Genomic DNA, 21,337 nt, shown 5'->3' on the forward strand with positions numbered 1-21,337 from the left:
CAAACAGAATTCTTGTGGTTTGAGGGGTTGAACAATAAATGACCCTCTGAATAAACTTTTCACAATTTGAAAAAAAGAATAAAAAAAGAAATAACATTCTTTTTTGCTGCAGTGCATTTCACACTTCCAGGCTGATCTACAGTCCAAATGTCACAATGCCAAGTTAATTCCGAATGTGTAAACCTGCTAAATCTGCAGGGGGTTGAATACTACTTGTAGGCACTGTATATATATATATATATATATATATATATATATATATGGAGCCGCTGCTGCAGAATGTCACTACTGGAGCTGGTGGTAATTGCAGCCTGGATGGTAGGCCCTCTGAAAGCAGGGCCGGGCCCCAGAGGATGGGCGTCGTTAGAAGGTAGTCCACACAGAGGTATAGTGCAACTGGTTTTTACTCACTGCTGGTAGGTGGTAACAGGTTACCCGAGGCCGGCTGGTTTCACCTTCAGGTCCCCTTCGTCCCAGTGCCAGTTCAGTACTCTGGTACCTTCTTCCCCTGCACCTGTCTCTGGTAAATGGGTCCTTGTGGCTTAGAGCAACTGGGGTCCCCGTCCGGTGTTTTTTTCCACTTCTGTCTGCCTAACAGTACTGTGAACCCTGTGGGGTTGGAGTCTCTGGTCCTGTCCCCGGTTCTCCCTTTGCTTCTGAGTCTTCGGATTTTTAGGATCAGAGAGGTCCTTGATGGTCCCCTCGCTGTGCAGGTGTTAACAGGTCGGCTTGAAGCTCTTTTCTGTCCTAGGGTCCTGTACCCCGTCGGTGCGTCATTCCGGGAGTACTCCACCATATTCCACCGGCAACTACTCTCCTGGGTACCAGGTTACCATTAACCTGAGTCAGGACGTTGCTTTACTTCCACCTTCACTACTCTACTGCTCAATACTCACTGACTACTCTCCACAGTCTGCCCCTCCCACCTGGTCAACTAGTGGACTGGTCTGGCTCTACCTCTAGGCGGCCATCCATTGGTCCCACCCTAGGTGGGTACCATTGTATGGGGGATTGTTGGGGTTACCTGGGTTTTTGTTGTTACCGGCACAGGTCTCCCGGGGCCCTAGGAGGTAGGCCCTGCATCCTTGTGGGGATGCAGAACCTTGTAGCACCCTCATGGTTTCAGGGGCACTACACTCCCACTTATCCATACTGTCCCCACTATGCTCCCACTTATCCATACTGATCCCCTTATGCTCCCACTTATCCATACAATTACCCCCATACTCCCACTTATCCCTACTGTTCCCCCAATGCTCCCACTTATCCTTACTGATTCCCATATGCTCCCACTTATCCATACTGATCTCCATATGCTCCCACTTATCCATACAATCCCCCTTTGCTCCCAGTTCTCCATAAAATCCCCTCCTATGCTCCCACTTCTCTATGCAATCCCCTCCTATGCTCCCACTTCTCTATACACTTCTCTATACAATCCCCCCTATGCTCCTACTACTTTTCCATGCAATCCCCCGATACTAATACTTATCCCTACTGTACAGGGGCGCTACACTCCCACTTATCCATACTGTCCCCACTATGCTCCCACTTATCCATACTGATCCCCCTATGCTCCCACTTATCTTTACTGATTCCCATATGCTCCCACTTATCTATACTGATCCCCATATGCTCCCACTTATCCATACTGATCCCCATATGCTCCCACATATCCATACAATCCCCCTATGCTCCATCTCCATACATTCCCTCATATGCTCCCACTTCTCCATACAATCTCCCTTAAGCTCCCACATCTCCATACTGAGTCCCCAAGTTCTTACATCTCCATACTGTTCCCCCTTCTATATACTATTCCTTAATTTCTTAATACTCTGCCCCCCACTCTCCATGTAGTCCACCCACTCCACCCTGCTCTCTCTCGCACACTGTCCCTCAGTGTGCACTCACAGTCTCTGCAGTCTGACACTGAGTCATTGCAGCCTCCGCAGCACAGTGTGATGCGGTAAGCAACTGGTACTATGCACCATGCACTGATCCAGTTCCAGGCACATAGTAGTGACGTTTAATGGCCGCCGGCCAATCAGAGGCAGCTCGCAAACATACACGACCTTTAATAGGCCGGCAGCCATTAAACGTCAGTGCTATGCGCTGCATGCTGACGTCAGTGCTCGGTGCATTGAAGTGACGTTTGATGGCCCATAGGCCCGTTCAAACAACCTCGGTTACCGGTGGTGACCCCCATTATATCAAGCACAGGAGGCCCGCAGAGGACCCGGAGCCCACACTGTCTAGCCAGGCTAGTCAGACTCTGGTTGTGAGGGGGGCCCCTCTCCCCTCTGCAGTTGCACTGGCTATATGTCGCCAGTGACACCAAGGACAGGTTGGTTTCAGGACTGTTGATTGATTTGGTTCCATGTTCTTACACCTCCACCAATCGCTTAAATCAAGGGGTAAAAAGACTCAGTTAATGGTCTAGTGTGATCAGAGTGGTGCACGGGCCCATAGACTGTTTTGCTCCTCTGCCTCTTGGTTTTAGCAATTGATGGAGTCTAAGGAGCTGGACCCTCACCTTTAAATAGTACTATTGTGGTGCCCCTGAAGCTCTGGTCGCTACAGGGTACTGCAACTGAATTAAGGAGCAATATCTATCTCGGGTAAGTGACAGGCGGTTTGCTGGTGCTCACACCAGACACATTTCACATGCAGTTAGGTACCTTCCCCATGGGGCGGTGAACTGGGGTGGACAGGGAGAGTTAGGCTAAGTTCACACTTCCGTTGTTTTGCATCAGTCACAATCCATGGCCTTGAGGAATTACGGTATCCTGTACTCACAGCAAAAAAGGGCAACCAGTCCAGTTAGCCCAGGCCAACACATCTAATGCACAAACAGGATGCAGACAAGCCTCTCAACATGATGGACACTTCACAGGTGCAAGGTAAATTGCACACCAGTGGCGCGCATAGGGCACTGTTCACACTTGTATGCGCATGGTGTCCAGCCAGCAACCTATTACCACGCCCTTACTATTAGATTAGGCGGGTTACCCGGACACTACTCACTGTTGCTATTTTTGATATTTATCAGTGTAGGGACCCGCAAGCGTGAGGATCCGTGATGAGGATTGTGGGCTTACGTACATTGGCCAATTTACAAACTAATACCTCACATATATTTTATATGTATTTTTTGCACTTTGACTATGCGGGGTGCAGCCGGGCCTCTTAATACGGCCGTGCATAGTGGAATTTCTGTCCCTTACGTGCTGCAGTGAGTAGTGTTCGGGTAACCCGCCTAATCTAATAGTAAGGGCGTGGTAATAGGTTGCTGGCTGGACACCATGCGCATACAAGTGTGAACAGTGCCCTATGCGCGCCACTGGTGTGTAATTTACCTTGCACCTGTGAAGTGTCCATCATGTTGAGAGCCTTGTCTGCATCCTGATTGTGCATTAGATGTGTTGGCCTGGGCTAACTGGACTGGTTGCCCTTTTTTGCTGTGAGTACATTTTATAATACATTTTTGGGGGAGTTTTTAGCTCCTCTTTTTGTTGCTATTTTTGATATTACGGTATCCTGCAAAATATTTTGCAGGAATCCTGTTTTTCTCCATAGACTTCTATTAGCGACGGATTGTGACTGATGATGCTGTGTTGCATCCGCTGCGTCGCGGTCAGTCGTTTTTTAACTGACCGCCGGGCGGGAGCAGCGCAGCCTGTAACGTTTTTTGAGCAGCGCGATCCGTAGGATTTTGCTGTGCATGCACTCTCTGGCTCCCTGCCCCCGAAACCAGGATAAACATCGGGTAAGCAAGCAATGCGCTTTGGTTAGTTACCCAATATTTACAGTGGTTACGGGTGCAGGGAGCCCGCGCTAAGCGGTGTACGCTGGTAACCAAGATAAATATCGGGTAACCAAGCAAAAAGTGCTTTGCTTTTACCCGATATTTACCCTGGATACAGTGTGCAAGAAGGCCGACTCTTCACCACTTGGCTCCGCCGCCTTCCGCACTCCACATGTGTACACTCAGACACACACTCACACACACACACACACACTCACACACACACACTCACTTGTCCCCAGCCCTGCAGTCCCTGCGGCACTGACGTCCTCAGCTCCACGGCCCTGCTCGGCTCCGCCCCCTCACGCTCCGCCCCATCCCGCACTCCACATGTACACACGCATGTAGACACACACACATGTCGCGGGCGGAGGAGGGGACGCCGCGCTCTCCCACTGCTCGGGTCCGGCTGCCGCGGCTGCTGCGGCCTGCCGCTGCTCGGTGGCTCGAGCGATGGGCCGGATCCCGGGGACTCGAGCGGCGCTCCTCGCCCGTGAGTGAAAGGGGATTGGGATTTGGGATAGTTTATTGTCCGTGACACCACCCACGGTTGTGGTGATTAGGTGTACACCACCGCTGCTCTGGCTGGGGATCCCGGGAGTGATGGTATGGAGCAGCCAGTTGTTATGTTGCCCCTCCGTGGGTAGGGGTTGGTGATCCCGGGGCCCAGTGATGGGATTGGATGGTGGACAGGCGGGTATGGGGCCTGTGGAGGTGCAGGGGCGCAGGGGCAGCGCTGTGCCGCACGGCACGGAGGTACTCACTCAGCCAGTAAACACGACACAGTTCTCGGTAAACAAACGGCTGGTTGGACGGGTCCCTCAGACGGTTGCGCTGCTGATATCCCCTGCAGTTGACGGTGACGGTCTCTTCCCTGCACCTATGTGTTGTTGTTTGGTAGCGATGGGTTCCCACCGGTAACCCGCTCCCCAGCTTAGATATGAGCCGGAGGAGCTCCACTCTGGCCCGCAGGCGCTGGCCCTGGGAAACTGGTGCCTTGGCGGTGGCGGTGTCTCCCCTTAACGGTTGGACTGTTGCCTTCAAACGGGACTTGGTTGTTGCGAGACAGTCGTCCCCTTCACTGACGGATTTGGCAAATTCGGCGACTCCTAGCCTTGCCGGTATCCGAAAGGCCCCTGCCCTGGTGCTGACTAATCTTCGTATACTGCTCCGGTACCGCCGGGTCACCACCCGTCCACGGTCCTTTCGGCAACCTCCAATCAGTCTCGCCTGCAGTTGATCACCGCCGTCTGCCAACCTTGCTGTCTCAGTCCGGGGCACACACCCGGACTAACTTCAGGCTTCTTTCTGTCACTTTCTCTGTTGCTCTTACTTTAGCTCCTTTACCGCTTCCTCTCACTTTGAACTCCCTAGCTGGACTCTGTTCTCACTCAAGCTCTGCCTGAGCTCAACTGCCTGGTTTTCCCGCCTCCAGGGCTGTGAACTCCTCGGTGGGCGGAGCCAACCGCCTGGCCCACCCCCTGGTGTGGACATCAGCCCCTGGAGGAAGGCAACAAGGATTTGTGTTTTGACCTAGTATGTACCTGCAGGGAATGTGGGGTGCGTGTGGTGTTGTGACCTGTGACCCCTGGCTTGCCCAGGGCGTCACATTCCCCCTTAGCAAAACGCAGACCGTCCTCGGGCTGCCCGTCCAACACCGGTTTTATTTTCCTTTTTGTTTTCTGTAAAGATAAGAAAAACGGTAACATATTTACAGTTTATGGCATCATCCCACATCGGGAGGTTCAGTGCTTAAACGTTGCAAACATTAAAACGGTTAACGGTTACGGTCTCCGCTCTCTCCCACCCAAGTAACCTGGCCCTGATGCTGCCCCTAAAACCCAGGCAGCACCCCTTGATCCCAGTCCAGCACAAGTTACCCGAGCGGGATCTGTCCTTCCCCTCCAGAGGGTAGCCACCGGTTCCTGTGGTGGCTGGGCCCCAGCCTGCTCTGCTGTGGGCCCTCCCTCCAACCTGCCTCTCTGGAGGCGGTAACTGCGGAAACGGTAACGGTAACTCAACTTATTTACAAGCCACTTAACGTTTGTGGCTGCCCTGCAAGTTCACGGGCTTGTCCATAAGGAGTCCTTTATGCAACCTTTTAAACGGTCCCCACGGGGACAACGGTGCCGGCAACGGCCGGTTTCAAATCACGGTAGAATCAGGTGACTGTTCGGTTACCATCTTATCATTTTCACAAAAACTTAAAACAAAACTCAGTCAAACACCTTCCCCCCCCCCCCTTTTTAAAGGACGGTCTCCCTGTACCTAAGTGGGGGTCTACCTAGGTTGGGACGGGTGGACCTCCGGGGTCCGGTGTAAGTAGGGCTAAGCGGTGGGGTAGAGGGAACAATCAGTTCCTCCTCCCTGCTATCGTGTAGGGCAGGCGGAAGCATAGGGGAGTTGGGTACAGGTTCATCCCTGGGCACTGGTACTGACTCACGGCTGACCGCTTCCATCACTTTTTCATCCACGGGTCGTGGGAACAGTATCACTGGAAGAATCACCGCGCCGTTCTGTGTAGGCCAGTCTGCAGGGAAGTCTCCCATCGCAGTGTGGATCACCTCTTTCGCCTTATCCGCTGGTAGGGGAACCGGTACTTCTGCCGCCGCTCTTAAGGCTGGTGGGCACCTTTTCAGATGGTCCCGGGAAACTGTGGCCAAAGTGCCTCCTTGGTCACGACTAATTTGGTAGGCCTTCCCATCTTCCCATCCTGTGGGCTGTATGACGTACGGGTTCTGTTCCCATTGATCATCCAGCTTGTGGGTTCTCCTCTTCCGCTTCAGTACGAAATCTCCGGGCTGAAAAGGGCCAGCAGACGCCTTTTGATTAAAGCGCTGCTCCTGCTGTTCCCGACTCCGACTTAAGTTCTTCTCGACATATTCTTGAATCTGCCGGTATTGTGCTCTCCGCCGAGTTTCCCATTCAGCTGTCGAAGGGAGTGCTTCTGGGGCCTCCAACCCCATTTCCAGGTCCACCGGCAGGCGGCCGGGGCGAGCCCTCATCAGATATGCTGGGGTGCACTTTGTTGAGCTGGACGGGATATTGTTGTACATATCGACCAAGTCGGGTAGCTTTTCCGGCCACAGGTTCCGCTCTTCCAGCGGTAACGTCTTGAGGAGTCCCAGGACCAAGTGATTCATCTTTTCACACATGCTGTTGGTCTGGGCATGGTAAGGGGTGGTCCGGATCTTCTTACAGCCGTACAACTGGCAGAACTCGTGGAACACCTCCGCTTCAAAAGCCGGGCTTTGGTCAGTAAGCACCTTTTCTGGATATCCATGTGGTCGGCAGAAATAAGCCTGGAACGCTCGAGCTGCAGTTCGACCACTTAGGTCCTTGACGGGGACAACCACCATGAATCTTGAATAGTGGTCTACGATGGTCAACGCGTAGGCGTACGCACTTCGGCTGGGGGTGAGCTTGATATGGTCTAGGGCGACCAGTTCCAGCGACTGATGTGTGATGATCGGGTGTAGGGGCACCCTCTGGCTGGCCTCGTCCTTCCTCCTCAGCGTGCAAGGACCACACTCTCGGCACCAGGCTTCTACCGACTCCCGCATCCCACTCCAGTAGAACCGCTCACTCAACAGCATCTCCAGCTTCTTCCACCCGAAGTGTCCGGCACCATCATGGTATGCCCGCAAAACAGTAGCCACATCAGCTTGGGGAATAACCAACTGGCATATTTTCTCATGAGTCTTCGGGTTGATCAGCTCACGGTACAGCTTCCCTTGATGTAGATACAGCCGTTTCCGTTCCTTCCACAAGCGCTGGGCTTCAGCTGGGGCGGCAGGGTCCATCCCAACGGCACCTTGTTCCACCAGGGTCTTGACGAGGCGGACAGCCGGCGCCTGGTTTTGAGCTTCCTGCCACTCTTGACTGGGCCGTGGGTGCAGGTCCACCCGTTGTTGGTGTACATGTACCTTCTCAGTTGGTGGCTGGTGAAATGCAGGCAACTCGATCTCCTCGAGGTCATCGTCCTCGCACCCTTCTTCTGACAAATGGGGCATTCGGGAGAGTGCATCAGCATTAATGTTGACACGACCAGCTCGGTACTTGATAGTGAAGTCATAGTTGGCTAGCCGGGCCACCCACCGCTGCTCCAACGCGCCCAACTTGGCCGTGTCCAGGTAGGTCAACGGATTGTTGCCCGTGAAAGCGGTGAATTTTGCTGCAGCCAAGTAGTGGCGGAACCGCTCTGTGATAGCCCATACCAATGCCAGGAGCTCGAGCTTGAAGGAGCTGTAGTTCTCAGGGTTCCTTTCAGTTGGCCGAAGCTTCCGGCTAGCATAAGCAATCACTTTCTCCTTCCCATCCTGGACCTGGGACAGGACTGCTCCTAATCCCACATTGCTGGCGTCTGTGTAGAGGATGAACGGGCAGCCATAGTCAGGATACGCTAGGACCTCTTCTCCGGTCAAGGCCGCTTTCAGCTGGCAGAAGGATTCCTCATGCTTCTCTTCCCACACCAGTGGGGCTCCGATGGGTCTACCACCTTTGGTCTGTCCCACGAGGAGATCTTGCATGGGGGCAGCCATCTTCGTGTACCCTTTGATAAAGCGCCGGTAGTATCCCACCAGACCCAGAAACTGCCTTACTTCCCTCACTGTGGTTGGTCTCGGCCAGCCTTGGATGGCAGTGATCTTCTCAGGGTCGGGGGTGACACCTTCTGCACTTACCACGTGCCCCAGGTACTGCACTCTGGGTTTCAGCAGGTGACACTTAGAGGGCTTCAATTTCATCCCGTATTTGGCAAGGGACGCGAACACCTCGGCCAGGTGCTCCAGATGGGTTTCATACGTCTGGGAGTACACAATCACATCATCCAAGTACAATAGGACGGTCTCGAAGTTTAGGTGTCCCAGACAGCACTCAATCAGCCGTTGGAAGGTTCCTGGGGCATTGCACAGCCCGAACGGCATACTATTGAATTCACAGAGCCCCATCGGGGTGGTGAAGGCGGTTTTCTCCCGATCCTCCGGTGCCACTGCCACTTGCCAATATCCACTGGTAAGGTCAAGGGTAGAGAAGTAATTTGCGGCCAAAGACTCTTCAATACGGGGCAGCGGATAAGCATCTTTATGCGTTATCTGGTTAATCTTCCGGTAGTCCACACACATCCGCATGGTGCCATCCTTCTTCTTGACCAGCACCAACGGGGCAGCCCAGGGACTACAGCTGTCCCGAATAACCCCTGCCTCTTTCATGTTCCTCAACATATAGGCCTGTACCTCTCTTTGAAAGGGGGGTGCTCACTGGTGGGGATGTGGTGTTGGACCCCTTTAATCCGCCCAAAGTCTAAGGGATGTTTGCTGAAAACTTGCTCATACTCCCGCACCACCCTGTACACCCCCTCTTTGTGATGTGTAGGGGTATCATCAGTGCCCACATGTAGCTGTTGGTGCCATTCACTTAACTCCCCTTGAGGCGGGTGAGGGCTGGCAGTAGGTGGAGAAACCAGGGGAGCTGCCTCGTGAATCGTGTGGGGATCTAGGGTGAGCAGTTTGGCAAGGGTGGCATACCGGGGAAGCCTGACTTCTTCCTCCCCACAATTCAGCACCCTCACAGGCACTCTCCCCTTCTTTACATCTACCACCCCTCGGGCGGCCATTACGGTGGGCCAGTGTTCGGAGGGCATGGGCTCTATCATGGCAGGGTAGTCACGCCCCTGAGGCCCTACCGCCGCTCTACACCAAATCATCATTTCACTCCTAGGGGGTACAATCAATGGGGCAGCATCCATCACTCTCACTCCACCAATCTCTCCTCCTGTTGAGTTCACATGTTGGCGGTACATCAGGGCTCGGATCTCACGCTGCACAGCTCTCTGCCAGCTTTCCGCCGCCGTGGCGGCCAACTGCTGCAGTAGGGCCAACACATCACCCATGCAGTGCTCCATCACATTGGTTCCTAGCACTATCTTCGGGTTATGGTCACTGGGTTCGTTCATAATCACAATCATACCCTGGTGTTGCAGTTTAGCTCGCCTCACAATCATAGCCACTTGTTTATACCCCACTTGGGTCAATGGGAGTCTATCAGCGGCAATCAGTGTTATACTAGTATCTGGGGGTGCCAGCTCGTCTGTCCCCCAATACCGCTGGTATAAGGTGTATGGTATGGTGGTTACCTGTGATCCAGTGTCCAAGAGAGCCATCACCGGGATGCCATCCACAGCCACGGGAATGATGGGACGAGCACCTATATACCGGTCCCGCCAGTCTGGAGGGCCACGGGGTTCTACTCCTGAGGATTGGCCCGTGGCCCCAGGGGTTGCTCGTTTAACGGGCACTGTCGGAAGTAATGGCCAGGCTTGTTGCACTTGTAGCAGGTTGAAGGCCTGTTCCGTGAGTTGTTAGCACTCCTCCGCTGCATCCAGGGAACATCCTCAGGGCTGTCGGCTAGCTGTATCCTGGGTGGAGGCTGGGATCTGGTCAAAGGTTGGAGTGCAGCTAGAATCTTGGCGAGGTCCCCGTCCATGCGGCGGACCTGGGCTGCTAGTTCCTCCATTGTGCTGCTGGAAGCTGCAGGTCTTGAAGAGGCTGGTGGAGCAGGGGCCACCACGACGGGGGCTGTCTCAATGGGCCACGAGGCTGGCTCCGAGATTTCCGAAGATGGGGGTTGCAGTGCTTTAATGGCCCGCTCCTTTAATACAGCAAAGTCAACATCAGGGTGTTCCAGGGCCCACAGCCGGAGCTGCTTGCGATCCTCAGAGGACTTCATCCCCTGCACGAATTGCTCTACCAGCATCTTGTTGCTGTCCGCCTCATTGATGGTATCTACTCGCTTTAGGGTGCGAAGAGCGGTTTGCAGGCGTAAAGCGTAGTCCCGAATGCTATCCACAGGCCGTTGCCGGCACTGGTAAAACTGCATCCTCAGCTCAGCTTCGGTACGGGTCTCAAAGGCAGTCTGTAGCTTCTCAAAGATGGTGGCTACAGAGAGCCGGTCCCCCTCGGCCCAGGTCTTCACTTCCTGCTCAGCCGCGCCGGTTAGCTGGCCCAGCACAACCGCTGCACGTTGCTTATCAGTTAGGGGGTAACATTCTAAAAGCGGATTAAGCTTTTTCCGGAAGACCTGTAAAGCATCAGGTTTCCCGTCATACTGCGGTAGCCAGGTAGCTCCGGGCGCATAGGGCAAGGAGAACGGCATCACCTGGGCGAGAGCGGGGACCACGGCACCTCCCGCCAGTGCGGCCGGGACCTGGGCAGGCCCATTCCCATCCACGGGTGCCCCTGCGGCTGCGACCGCCGCTCCTCCCGCGGCTCCGTCGGGCGCAGACATCTTGTTTCCGTCCCCCTTAGCTTCTTTCCGGCCCCTCCTCTATTGGGGCAGAGTTTTGGCCTTCGCGCCTCTGCTACTCGAGAAGACGCTCGAGCGGGAACTTTTCGCGCCAAAGATGGCGACTTCTGAAATTTTTCAGCCGGATACCTCCGGCGGTCACAAGGCGCACCTCTACCCAACGGCAGAGCGGTAAGATCCTGTTCGTGACGCCAAGTTGTCGTGGGCGGAGGAGGGGACGCCGCGCTCTCCCACTGCTCGGGTCCGGCTGCCGCGGCTGCTGCGGCCTGCCGCTGCTCGGTGGCTCGAGCGATGGGCCGGATCCCGGGGACTCGAGCGGCGCTCCTCGCCCGTGAGTGAAAGGGGATTGGGATTTGGGATAGTTTATTGTCCGTGACGCCACCCACGGTTGTGGTGATTAGGTGTACACCACCGCTGCTCTGGCTGGGGATCCCGGGAGTGATAGTATGGAGCAGCCAGTTGTTATGTTGCCCCTCCGTGGGTAGGGGTTGGTGATCCCGGGGCCCAGTGATGGGATTGGATGGTGGACAGGCGGGTATGGGGCCTGTGGAGGTGCAGGGGCGCAGGGGCAGCGCTGTGCCGCACGGCACGGAGGTACTCACTCAGCCAGTAAACACGACACAGTTCTCGGTAAACAAACGGCTGGTTGGACGGGTCCCTCAGACGGTTGCGCTGCTGATATCCCCTGCAGTTGACGGTGACGGTCTCTTCCCTGCACCTATGTGTTGTTGTTTGGTAGCGATGGGTTCCCACCGGTAACCCACTCCCCAGCTTAGATATGAGCCGGAGGAGCTCCACTCTGGCCCGCAGGCGCTGGCCCTGGGAAACTGGTGCCTTGGCGGTGGCGGTATCTCCCCTTAACGGTTGGACTGTTGCCTTCAAATGGGACTTGGTTGTTGGGAGACAGTCGTCCCCTTCACTGACGGATTTGGCAAATTCGGCGACTCCTAGCCTTGCCGATATCCGAAAGGCCCCTGCCCTGGTGCTGACTAATCTTCGTATACTGCTCCGGTACCGCCGGGTCACCACCCGTCCACGGTCCTTTCGGCAACCTCCAATCAGTCTCGCCTGCAGACGGTCACCGCCGTCTGCCAACCTTGCTGTCTCAGTCCAGGGCACACACCCGGACTAACTTCAGGCTTCTTTCTGTCACTTTCTCTGTTGCTCTTACTTTAGCTCCTCTACCACTTCCTCTCACTTTGAACTCCCTAGCTGGACTCTGTTCTCACTCAAGCTCTGCCTGAGCTCAACTGCCTGGTTTTCCCGCCTCCAGGGCTGTGAACTCCTTGGTGGGCGGAGCCAACCGCCTGGCCCACCCCCTGGTGTGGACATCAGCCCCTGGAGGAAGGCAACAAGGATTTGTGTTTTGACCTAGTATGTACCTGCAGGGAATGTGGGGTGCGTGTGGTGTTGTGACCTGTGACCCCTGGCTTGCCGTCATAGACTATTAGGGATGGGCCAGACTACGTCCTCAAGTCGACATTCAATAAATGTCTAATATCATCCCTAATAGTCTATGACAGATGAATAGTGACAGACATAGTTTCCTTTTCTCCGCACATTCTATGTGTACATACTATTCTTGTGGGCTGTATCTTTGGTGTTGCACCTTACCCACTGATATATAGATACACGGGATACTTTTGAGAGTGAGTGAAGGGTCAGCAGAGGACGTCAGTCGACGAGGAACGGGGGCGTCATGATCAATTAGGACGCCGACCTCCGTATGTGAGGAAGGGTGAGAGAAGGACATATATAATTTTTCCCACCTTTCTTTCTCACAATAATTTAATATTTTTTTTATCATATTCAATGTATGTATGTACTCTGTTTGTGGCATATATGTCAAATAAAAATTATGGTTTTAAGGTAAAAGAAATTTTTGGTTTATGATGATCATACTCTACCTTGGTATCTAGATTCAGTTTTTGGTTGGTGTAAGAGTAGGTCGCCATGACACATAGTGAGCTTTTTCCTGGAGGGATGTCCCATGAGACCAGACTGGGTGCAGGAGAGCACCAGTACTGGTGCGACGAGACACAGCTCATCTTTCTGCTTCGGAGCCTGGTGCCTGTGAGCAGCAGCTCAGCCCAGATTCCTTCTGCCAGTCGCTGGACAGCGAGGACAAACAGGACATTTAAACTGACACCGGTAACCGCCTGGAAGTTGCACGGGATAATCAGAGACTTACCAGCAGTGAATTAGGACACTCTCGGGCAATCTCCTAACCAGTGAGTAAAACACCTATACCGGAGCTCTGGCCTCGTTTCTATTATTTACTGGCGACGCCGTCCTGTGCTCCAGCAACCACGACCCACTACCAGCCAGCCGACGATCCTTCCGGGGCACCCACTCCGCCTGTGGTTAGTGACTCCATCTTGGCTGCAATCAACATCGACCCCCGGTGAGAAGAACCCTGCAGCGGCGGCTCCCGTACCTGGCCGCGCACAACAGGTGCCGTCACGACAAAAACTTTATTATCATTCCCAAGTACATAACCCCTTTCAAGCGACCCCCAGGGTCACAGAACCTGGCAACGGCCACCCAGTGAACTGTCCCAGGGAATATACTGCCTGGGACCAAGTACCCCAAAGCCCTGGGGTGCGTCACTATATTATAGCATATATACAAAATATTTAAAGGAAATTGTTTCCTGATCTGAGAGCAGCATGATGTGGCAGCTTTTTTTTTTTCTTTTTTTATTTTCTTTTTAATATGTCATTAAACAGGGAGAATGATTGCTAACATTTTTTCCTGTAAAATCCATTTTATCTTCGGTTTTGTATGTATTATTGTCAGTCCGTAAAAGTGGCTTAATTCTCTGACAACATTATGCCCTCGAAAACACACACCAAAATGGAGTTTTAAAGTGCAGTAAAAATTATTTTATTTAGACATAATAAAGACGTAATATGGGGACATATAATTGCATAAGATTAGGGACTGATACAAAAATCCCACGAATCAGAGGCAAGAATCATAAATCGTACATTATAAGATATACAGTGTCAATAAAGTACCTATGTGCATGTTACTGCAGAAAAATATACCAGATAGAAGTTATACCTAACTGAGACACAGAGAGGTGTATCACAAAAGCCAAGAACCCATTGCTATGAAAGGCCCAAAGCAATGGGGTGAAGCTAAAGTGCGGATATGCATAGAGGTATAACCAAATAAAGTGAGAAGTTTCGATACAACATATCAAATAGGCAATAAGACTTAAGGTACCGTCACACATAACGAGATCGCTAGCGAGATCGCAGGTGAGTCACCGTTTGGTGACGCAGTAGCGATCCCGTTAGCGATCTCGTTATGTGTGACATCTACCAGCGATTAGGCCCCTGCTGTGAGATCTCTAGTCGTTGCAGAATGGTCCAGACCATTTTCTTCAAAGGTGATGTCCTGCTGAGCAGGACACATCGCTGTGTTTGACACTATGTGACAGGGTCACAGTGACTGCTGAGATCGTTATACAGGTCACTACTGCGACCTGTATTGTTCCTGCATCGTTGGTAAGATCTGACTGTGTGACATCTCACCTGCGATCTCCCAGCGACTTACCTGCGATCCTTATCAGGTCACATCGTTTTCAGGATCGCTGGTAAGTCGTTGTGTGTGACTGGGCCTTTAAAGTGATATAGCTTACCCCAGCAAAGAAAAATGATTCGAAGGAAAGGGGGACAGGTGGAAAAAACCTCCGACGGCCATTTCACTGCTCGACAGCCTCTTCTTCAGGAGCGATGTATTTCATTCTTGCCTGTGATTTGTGGGATTTTTGTGTCAGTCCCTAATATTATGCAATTATATGTCCCTATATTACTTCTTTATCATGTCTAAATAAAATAATTTTTACTGCACTTTAAAACTCCATTTTGGTGTGTATTTTCGATAAAAGTTTGGAGTGTGCTGTCTTGTGGTCATTCTTGGAGGCCTGTCTGTGCCCTTTTTAAGTATGACCTCTTAGAGACACGAAATAAGGCCATGTGTCTTCTCTGTTCAACATTATTCCCTTTCAGCAACCTGGGAGCCAGGCCTCTTCCCAATGCTGTTTCCATTCCGTTATAGAGCTGTTTCCATCCATTTTAGCAATTTTCCTGCCCCCACTCCAGACCTTCCCGGGAGGATCTTTTGGAAAAATGCTTGCGTTTCCCACTGACTTCCATTATACTCGTGAGGCTGAGGCCACACGGGGATTACTGCGAGTCCTCGCATGACACTCTGCTCACGCTCGCAGCACAGCGGGACCCGAGTGTCATGTGAGTGTCATGCAACTGTGGTCCGATCGTGCAATCAGACCACAGCTGCGGAGGGGAGGGCCGGCGCTGCGGAGAGGAGGGCCGGCACTGCGGAGGGGAGGGCCAGCGCTGTGGAGAGGAGGGAGGGATTTATCTCCCTATCTCCTCCGTTGCCGGCTGATGCGAGGATCGCACTGCTCTCGCGTTACACCGGTGTAACGCGAGATCAATGCGATGTTTCTCTCACCCCATAGACTTGAATGGGTGTGAGTGGAACAAGATCGAATTGCACCCGCAGCATGCTGCAACTGTTTTCTCGGTCCAATTAGGGCTAAAAAAATAATCGCTCATGGGGGCTGCCCCGTAGAGTAATATTGGTCCGAGTGGAATGCAATTGTTTATCGCATTTCTTTCACACCATTTTTCTTGCCGTGTGTCCTAGGCCTAACTTAACTCTAGCCCGTCCGTGTGTCCGACCTGCTCGATTCAAGTATCGAGTGCTCAAGCATTTTAGTGCTCGCTCACACTACTTCAAGCAACCCAGTAAGTAACACTTTGCTGGAATCATGTTCTTTGCCCCTACCACGGATTAGGTGGCAAAAACCTGGTGACAGATTCTTTTTAAAAGTGCAGTCACCCTTTAAACACAAAAATCTAAGAAGCAAAAATCCAAATGTGTCTTTTAATAATGTCACAAAGGTCACAAAAGGTAATAAGGTTTTCTTTCCCGGAGAGATAAATTGTGGTTGTGTTCAGTTATCCCAAATTTTTATTGTACACAATCAAATATCGCCACGTAACCATTTCCATAACCACCTGAAATAATCTAATTCTAACCGTTTTCTGCTTCTGTTTTTAGGCATTGGACAAAGCGGCATGCTATTTTCAACCGAAAAATAAATTAACTTTAACAGGAGCAATTTGGTCAGCAGCTGAACGCTGTTTATTTCATTATAGACAATACAATTGTAGCTCCGCAGCTGCAGGATATAAAAGGAAAGTCAAGTCTCAAGTCTTCTTCATTAATCAATTTACATTTCCGGTTGAAGAAATGTGTATTGGCAAACATTAAGAAATGTTCCCCGAAGTGTTAGTAAAGCAGAACTCACACCCCTGTCAATGAGGAAGTACAGCTTTATCGGATGTGAGGGAATTGCTCGAATCATGAAGGTTCTCGTTAATTCACTTGCATTTGGAAAGCTTGAAATGTGGGAAGCAGCTATAGGTCTAAATAATCAACCATCAACTCAACAAATATTTTGGCAATTATACTATGGTGTTACTATGTGGGGTGTAGCTTTCACAATTCCCCCCGGCCCAGAGTTAGATTTTAGATAAGTCACAAGGGTCTCCACCATCTTGAATATCTAAGAGAATCCAAACGACCCAAACACTCCAAGCTGATATCTACAGTAGATATTAACCTACTTCTCTCATATTTATCTATACGTACATAATTATGACCATGAGACTGATGCTAACAAGAGAAAGTGTTTCAATTCACCTGGTGAGGTAGATTCTACAAGCACAAGGTCCAGGTGGGCACATGGGTCACTGGTGTCAGTGAAACAGGCAGGTGAACTGCCCAGATGAGGCACTCAGAAACAGGTAGTAGAAGGACTGAAGGCTATAGACAGACAAGAGACAAGAAAGCAGGTAGTAAAAGCACTGGAGACCGCAGGCAGACAGGAGACAGGAATTAGGAGGCAGAAGCACTGGAAACAGCAGGCAAACAGGAGACCAAGAAGCAAGTAGCAGAAGCACTGCAGAGTGCAGGCAGAAAAAAGATCATGAAGCAGGAAGCAGAAGTACTGGAGACTGCAGACAGAAAGGTGATTGTGAAGAAGGAAGCAGAAGCACTGGAGGCCACAGGCAGACAGGAGATCATGCAGCAGGTAAGAGAAGCCCTGGAGGCCGCAGTCAGACAGCAGTCCAGGAAACAGGCTGCAGAAGCACTGGAGGCTACAGGGACACAAGAGACCAAGAGGCAGGGAGTAGAAGCACTGGAAGCTGCAGTCAGACAGGAGACCAGGAACCATGTAGCAGGAGCACTAGAGGCCGCAAATGTGACGCCCTGGGCAAGCCAGGGGTCACAGGTCACAACATCACATGCACCCCACATTCCCGGCAGGTACACCAAGGCTAACCTAAAATCCTTGTTGCCTTCCTCCAGGGGCTGATGTCCACACCAGGGGGTGGGCCAGGCGGTTGGCTCCGCCCACCGAGGAGTTCACAGCTCTGGAGGCGGGAAAACCAGGCAGTTGAGAGGACAGTTTAGGGGAGTGAAGTAGAAGGAAGTGGTAGAGGAGGACAGTAAGAGTAGAGACAGTGCAAAGGAACAGTTAAGAAAGCCTGAAGTTGGTCCGGGTGTGTGCCCCGGACTGAGACAGCAAGGTCAGCAGACGGCAGTGACAGTCTGCAGGGGGACTGCTTGGAGGTTGCTGGAAGGACCGCGGACGGGTGGTGACCCGGCGGTACCGGAGCAGTATACGAAGAACAGTCAGCACCAGGGCAGGGGCCTTTCGGATCCCGGCAAGGCTAGGAGTCGCCATAATTTGCCAAATCCGTCAGTGAAGGGGACCCCTGTCTCCTAACAACCAAGTCCCGATTGAAGGCAACAGTCCGCCCGTTAAGGGGAGACACCGCCACCGCCAAGGCACCAGTTTCCCAGGGCCAGCGCCTGCGGGCAAGAGAGGGGCTCCTCCGGCTCATGTCCAGGTCGGGGAGCGGGTAACCGGTGGGAACCCATCGCTACCAAAAAGACTTTACATAGGTGCAGGGAAGAGACCGTCACCGCTAACTGCAGGGAACATCAGCACCGTAACCGTCCGAGGGACCCGTCCAACCAGCCGTTTGTTTACCAAGAACTGTGGCGTGTTTACTGGCTGAGTGAGTACCTTCGTGCCGTGCGGCACAGCGCTGCCCCTGCGCCCCTGCGCCTCCACAGGCCCCATACCCGCCTGTCCACCATACCAACCCCATCACTGGGCCCCGGGACCACCAAACCCCCTACCCACGGAGGGGCAAATCAACAACTGGCTGCTCCATACCATCACTCCTGGGCTCCCCAGACAGAGCAGCGGTGGTGTCCACTCAATCACCACAACCGTGGGTGGCATCACGGACAATAAACTATCCCAACAACCAACCCCCTTTCACTCACGGGCGAGGAGCGCCGCTCGAGTCCCCGGGATCCGGCCCATCGCTCGAGCCACTGAGCAGCAGCAGGCCGCAGCAGCCGCGGCAGCCGGACCCGAGCAGTGGGAGAGCGCGGCGTCCCCTCCTCCGCCCGCGACACAAGCAGGAGGCCAGAAACACTGGAAACAGCAGGCAGGCAGACAGGAGACCGGGAAGCAGGTAGCAGAAACCCCACAGAATGTAGTTGTGATGCCCTGGCCTATCAGGTCGTCACAGGGTATTGTGAAATCTGCCATATGTGCAATATCCACCTCCTGCTTGGTTAAGGGTCCTTCACCTTTGGTGTTGCCAAGAACAGGCTAATCAAAATCCTAGGAACACTCTGCACCACACCCACTAGACACACCAGTGGACGGCCTGAGTGGAACAGGGTCGCCCACTTGGGGGGTTGGTAAGGGGGGTCAGGAGTGTCAGGAGACGGTTGAGTTGAGTAGCGACTCTCGAGAGGAGAGGTCAGGAGCTGGGCTCTGTGAACTACTAGGTGGCAGACGTTGGTCTGGGCCTGGTAGGAGCTGGACCCCGGGGATCGTGACAAGGGGCTCAGACTGTCGAGGAGGACAGCCGGCGGCCTTGTGCCATCACCGGGCAAGGGCCAGAGCATAACGGGTACGTGGACCCTAGGTCAGGGAGTAGCTTCAGGCGTCCTGACAATTTACCCGAAGAGGACGTAGCCTTGAAGATCCGTTCTCCACCCGCTCCAAAATCGGGGTACTAGCGCAATGAGGGGGATAGGACTTTTCACTACACAGTCCAGAAAATCCCAAGCGTGAACCCTGAGAGCAAGCTCCCACAGTTAGCCACACTGGGGAGCGGCACACGATTAGTTTCAAACTAAAGGGACCATCTAGAGGACAAGGTGCCACGGGAAAAGGTCACAGGCCAACAGGCAACACTAACGGACATGGGACCCTGTGGTGTCCAGAAGTTTGATTTACTACAGTTGTCAGTGTCAGAATTATTGGACTGAGCGAGTACGCAAATGACCCTTACCATCCCAACGGCACATCCCCGTCACCTTCAACGAGTCCCGGGGCATCCCCCTCCTCGTGGAGGGGTTAAACACCTAGCTGCCCACACCATCGCCACCGGGTTCTCCCAATTGCAGCGGTGGTACTCCACCTTACCACGTACCACAGGTGGCGTCACGAACTTTCCACACCATCCCCTGTAGATAACCCCTCTTGGTTTGAGGAGCCGTATGACCCCCATGTCCGGACCCCTCTCGAGCCACCGCGGATCCGGATCCGAGCAGCATGGCTGCTGACGTGGGGGCGATACATAGTCAGAAAGGAGATTGTTGAGCAGGTAACAAAAGCACTGTAGGCCACAGACAGGAGACCAGGCAGCAGGTAGCAGAAACACTGGAGACCACAGGCAGACAGGAGACTGGGAAGCAGGTAGTGGAAGCACTGGATGCCACAAGAAGAAAGGACACAGGAAAATGAAAAGTCTTAATACAAAGACACAGGTGGGTGTTTTGGTGGGATTAAATAGGTCTAGGCAGATGATCACATAGAAGCATGCCGGGCTACCTTCAAAGCTCAATGTAGAGCACAACAAAGTTCAGTGGACCGGGGTGAAGGGAACAAAGCCTGGATCTGGGACAGGTGTGTAATTGAAATACTGTTAAAACTCTTAAACCAAAACCATTTTCTTTTTACTCTTTCAAGAAAATAGGGATCTCTTGATGACTGTTCTGAATTAGAATTTAGTCAAGAAGAGGTGGAGAAGCATGCACGTAGCTCTGTTTTTGTTTCTAAGTCACTAGTTTGAATATCTCCATTAGTCCCACAGACTTCAGTGGAGTGGATTAGACCCAAGCGTGGATATTTTTTCAATTGACGACTGGTAAAGAGTGTTGTAAAGGTAGGGAACATCAACAACCTTAGTTTAGCCCTAACTGACTCTAAAGCCTGATGAGTACAAAAAAGCTTCTGGCTATGTGGACTCTCCCTACAACAGAAATGCCACCTATGTGGACACATGCATTGACCAGAAGGAAGAGAGCCATTTGGCTTCAGGATTGTGATTTTAGCAGTATGATTTGGAGAGAACGTGATCACTTTTCCAGAGCTTTGAGCTACCAGTAATGTGGCAACAACCTATTTTTCCACTGATACATGCAGGATGTGGGTAAGGATTTGTTTTTAATGGGGTGAGTTGAAGTTTTTATTGGGACTGTTTTGGGTAAATACAATGTTATAATAACTTTTAAGGCTTTATTCACATTTATCCTGTGCTCTATACTGAGCTCTTACATGAGGGTTTCCTTTCAAATATACAAACCATTTTATTTGGTTAGGTTGATTCACACGACAGTATTTTCTCCATCTGAGAAAAACATTATGCTAATAAGATTCTGATCAGAATTTCATGAGCGTGGGATCCATTTTTCTCGGAGGTGGAGAATAAAAAGGTAAATATTTTTGCACCTTCTCCATTATGTCAGCTCTTGAAAATTGGACCACACTCAGACATCATCTAAGTGCAGTATGACTTTTTTCAGTGACCTATAGTCTGAAAAGGATGAGTGACATTCATTTCTCAGAGGCAAATCATGGATCCTGTAATTTTTAAGCACATAGAATTGGAGTATGAAAAAAGTCGGTCATCTGCTGTCACAATGATACCACAACGGAGAGTGTTCCCTCCTATTTCTGGTGTCAGGAGATCACAGTGCAGGGCTTCATATACTCGTACACTTGCTAAGGTTAATACTGCTGGCTGTGCAGATTCTCCTTTATTAAGTACTGCTAGGGTTAATTAGATCTTCTAGTCTCCTAAACACTGA

The sequence above is a fragment of the Anomaloglossus baeobatrachus genome, chromosome 3 (assembly GCF_048569485.1).
Source record: "Anomaloglossus baeobatrachus isolate aAnoBae1 chromosome 3, aAnoBae1.hap1, whole genome shotgun sequence".
NCBI classification, from domain to species: Eukaryota; Metazoa; Chordata; class Amphibia; order Anura; family Aromobatidae; genus Anomaloglossus; species Anomaloglossus baeobatrachus.